Source organism: Tachypleus tridentatus, chromosome 13, assembly GCF_004210375.1.
Source record: "Tachypleus tridentatus isolate NWPU-2018 chromosome 13, ASM421037v1, whole genome shotgun sequence".
Taxonomy (NCBI): Eukaryota; Metazoa; Arthropoda; class Merostomata; order Xiphosura; family Limulidae; genus Tachypleus; species Tachypleus tridentatus.
This window is the reverse complement of record NC_134837.1, coordinates 262,250,187-262,254,258: the sequence shown is the minus strand read 5'-3', so window position 1 is coordinate 262,254,258 and position 4,072 is coordinate 262,250,187. Positions and strand designations below refer to the sequence as shown.

The window sequence follows — 4,072 nt, the reverse complement described above, 5'->3', positions numbered from 1 at the left end:
AGGTGTGAATATGTTTTGCGTTTTCTTCTTTTTTCATAGAATTTGTAGCGAGGTAACACAAGCGACAACCACGATGCAAATGTGTTTCAGTCAAGACTAATGATTCAGAACAAATGTTTAATTTCATCACGTGTATTGTCTCAGTTTTACTGACGTTTGGAGGCTACTCTTATCTTGTTAATGGACTAATTTAAACCGTTCATTTCACACAAAAATCACCATATACATACCTGTTTTATATAATAACAAAATAAATTGTGAACCGATGGTTTAAGTATCGTTTGATTTTTGATATTTTAATTCTCCTTACCTATAGATATTGGGAGATTTACAATTAAAGTCTTATAATGATCTGAAGTGATTATTACCTCACGTTTGACATGTGTTAAACGTGTAATGATAAAATAAAGTATTTCACCGTACATATTTCTTAGTGCATTTCATTGCCATTAGAGATTTAAATGTGAGCAAAATTGAGAGTAGAAAATGACCTTCACGTTTGAAATTTAAACTAAAGTCTAAAATGAGTGAGTTATCTGATGTACGAAACGTACTAATCCGTAGTGCGGTGTGTGATTTACAATCTCACTTTAGTCTGAAGTTTTTCTTTTCTTCTCCAGATTTAAAAATTATAGAGCATACGAAATGTATGAAAAGTGAAGAAAAAAACGTCATATAAATGTATGTGTGTGTATCAAGAATAATAAAGTTTTATTTAGTTCATCATCTTGATGAAGACGTTTCGCCGAACTGGTATAGGTGAAGTAGTTAGAGTGAAACGTGAAATGGAAACAAAGATCTAAGTTACATAATGAGGAAAACTTGGCTTATTTTCTTCATAATCACATTTATGCTTTATAGATTCACAATAATAACGGGGCCAAGTATTTCACTTCTTTTTAAATTTTCTCTTACTTAAATTTGTTACATAGTTTCAGTATTTTCTTTATGTGATTTATTTAGTTTTTTATATAAAAGGAATGGATTGTAAATACTGTAGAATTTTGAATGAAGTATGTGACAAGACGCTATCGAATCCAAATTGTGGAATGATAACTAATCTTCACATAAAGGTTTAAGTGTTGTACGGACGTGACAATCAACTCCTCAGTATCGGTTGAAAGTTATTGTTCACTGGCTTCTTCATATTAGGTCAGTAAATCAAATATAGAGACAGCTGAAAATTTCACTTATAGTTTCGTAGTAAATACAATATTCTAACCAAAGGTTCATGACACTCTTACGAGTACAGAAGATGTGCTACGCCTAAATATGTATTTGTCTCTTTCAGGTCTCGAATTTGCGTTATTACTTTCATAACCAAATATCTTTACCACGAGATGCTACGAGAAACAAAATTTGAGGAATTATTGAGAATTACTTCGTCGAATTTTGGCCAGTTTTATTGGATTAGCCGCAAAGATATTTTTCCGCAGGAAAAACACATTGACATACAAAACCCTTGGACATGCTCATTGTTAGTAATTATAGTGGGTCAATATGTCATAAAAAAGCATAATATTGTACGAACAACATTCTCGTGTTGCAGCCACTTTCAACTGCACTTAGTGCAATGACACCTTTTTTACATGTGCAAAACCGCGATATAGGCCAAAATTGTCTATATTGTCCATTTGAATATCTGGGTTTCGTTCATTTTTTTCAGCAAGGAAGTACGATTTTGGAAACAAAACATGTACTACTCTTGTGTAGGCCAAGATACATAGGCTTTGGTAGAAAGATATGTCCTTCCAGATCCTAAATATTGATATAGTTAGTTTAAAGGGTTTCAATTTGTCCATGTCAGTATTGTCTGGTGAAGACATGCTGTATGAGGCCACGAAAGTTTACTTTTTAATTGTTTAGTTTTGCGAGTATATATTTTCTCATCATTGTCTTTGTTATCGTCATGACGAATATTTGAAAGAATTTTCAGTAAATTATTTGGGAAAATTTATATGTGAGAAAAATGTCTATTTTATTTTATCCCCATATTTTTGTGCGTGCAACGAGGACCTACTTTTGTATTATAAAGTTGGTTATATATAATTACCCTAAAAAACACCTAATCTGTTAACTGTCGTCAAGATTATGAAATAGTCACACGTATTATACCGTTGACCTCATATTCTTCGTAATAGTATTTTAATATATTTCTCATGATAACCGTTTACGTATTACAAAAATTATGAGATAATAATATAAAAATGAATTGTAAGGGAGTTATTTTGATACGTTTTAAGAAATATAACTTTTCTTTGCAACAGTTTTTTTCACAATATGGAAATTATTGCAGTGTGTATGAAGATTTTTTTAAGATCATGACGAGGTAATGTTATGAAAACACGTGCTACAAAACAATTTTATATTCAGAATTGGAAAGAAGAATTTCGATTAAATATTTATCTTTCTTTATTCTGTACAATGAAATAAAAGCTAGAATTTATTGGATTGAGGTGTTATCTAATTTACAAAGTTCTTTATTTCTGTTTTATAATGTAAAAAGTGTTAATTTTGATAAATATTTTCCTTTGGCGAACACGAGCCAACAGGTGGATTTTTAAAGGTAAATAAATTGTGTAAGATAACATCACGTGATAATTTACTCAAACCTTGATATTCGTTTTTAAACGACAAATGTTGTAAGAGATTACGTATCTGTAATGTCACCCTTAAGGTTTATTTTGGAAAAAGTAAACGTTTTTGCCGTGACCAGGATTCGAACCTGGGTTATTGCGGCCACAACGCAATGTCCTAACCACTAGACGATCACGGCAGGTGTGAATATGTGTTGCGTTTTCTTCTTTTTTTTCATAGAATTTGTAGCGAGGTAACACAAGCGACAACCACGATGCAAATGTGTTTCAGTCAAGACTAATGATTCAGAACAAATGTTTAATTTCATCACGTGTATGTCTCAGTTTTACTGACGTTTGAAGGCTACTCTTATCTTGTTAATGGACTTATTTAAACAGTTCATTTCACACAAAAATCACCATATACATACCTGTTTTATATAATAACAAAATAAATTGTGAACCGATGGTTTAAGTATCGTTTGATTTTTGATATTTTTAATTCTCCTTACCTATAGATATTGGGAGATTTACAATTAAAGTCTTATAATGATCTGAAGTGATTATTACCTCACGTTTGACATGTGTTAAACGTGTAATGATAAAATAAAGTATTTCACCGTACATATTTCTTAGTGCATTTCATTGCCATTAGAGATTTAAATGTGAGCAAAATTGAGAGTAGAAAATGACCTTCACGTTTGAAATTTAAACGAAAGTCTAAAGTGAGTGAGTTATCTGATGTACGAAACGTACTAATCCGTAGTGCGGTGTGTGATTTACAATCTCACTTTAGTCTGAAGTTTTTCTTTTCTTCTCAGATTTAAAATTATAGAGCATACGAAATGTATGAAAAGTGAAGAAAAAACGTCATATAAATGTATGTGTGTGTAACAAGAATAATAAAGTTTTATTTAGTTCATCATCTTGATGAAGACGTTTCGCCGAACTGGTATAGGTGAAGTAGTTAGAGTGAAACGTGAAATGGAAACAAAGATCTAAGTTACATAATGAGGAAAACTTGGCTTATTTTCTTCATAATCACATTTATGCTTTATAGATTCACAATAATAACGGGGCCAAGTATTTCACTTCTTTTTAAATTTTCTCTTACTTAAATTTGTTACATAGTTTCAGTATTTTCTTTATGTGATTTATTTAGTTTTTTATATAAAAGGAATGGATTGTAAATACTGTAGAATTTTGAATGAAGTATGTGACAAGACGCTATCGAATCCAAATTGTGGAATGATAACTAATCTTCACATAAAGGTTTAGGTGTTGTACGGACGTGACAATCAACTCCTTAGTATCGGTTGAAAGTTATTGTTCACTGGCTTCTTCATATTAGGTCAGTAAATCAAATATAGAGACAGCTGAAAATTTCACTTATAGGTTCGTAGTAAATACAATATTCTAACCAAAGGTTCATGACACTCTTACGAGTACAGAAGATGTGCTACGCCTAAATATGTATTTGTCTCTTTCAGGTCTCG

At 31.2% G+C, this 4,072-nt stretch overlaps 1 non-coding gene across 1 annotated transcript; it reads right to left on the bottom strand.

The window, feature by feature from the left end:
* Positions 1–2,704: 2,704 nt before the first annotated feature.
* Positions 2,705–2,776, bottom strand: TRNAH-GUG (transfer RNA histidin (anticodon GUG)). Its single transcript has one exon. It is a non-coding gene; the product is annotated as a tRNA-His (tRNA).
* Positions 2,777–4,072: the final 1,296 nt, after the last annotated feature.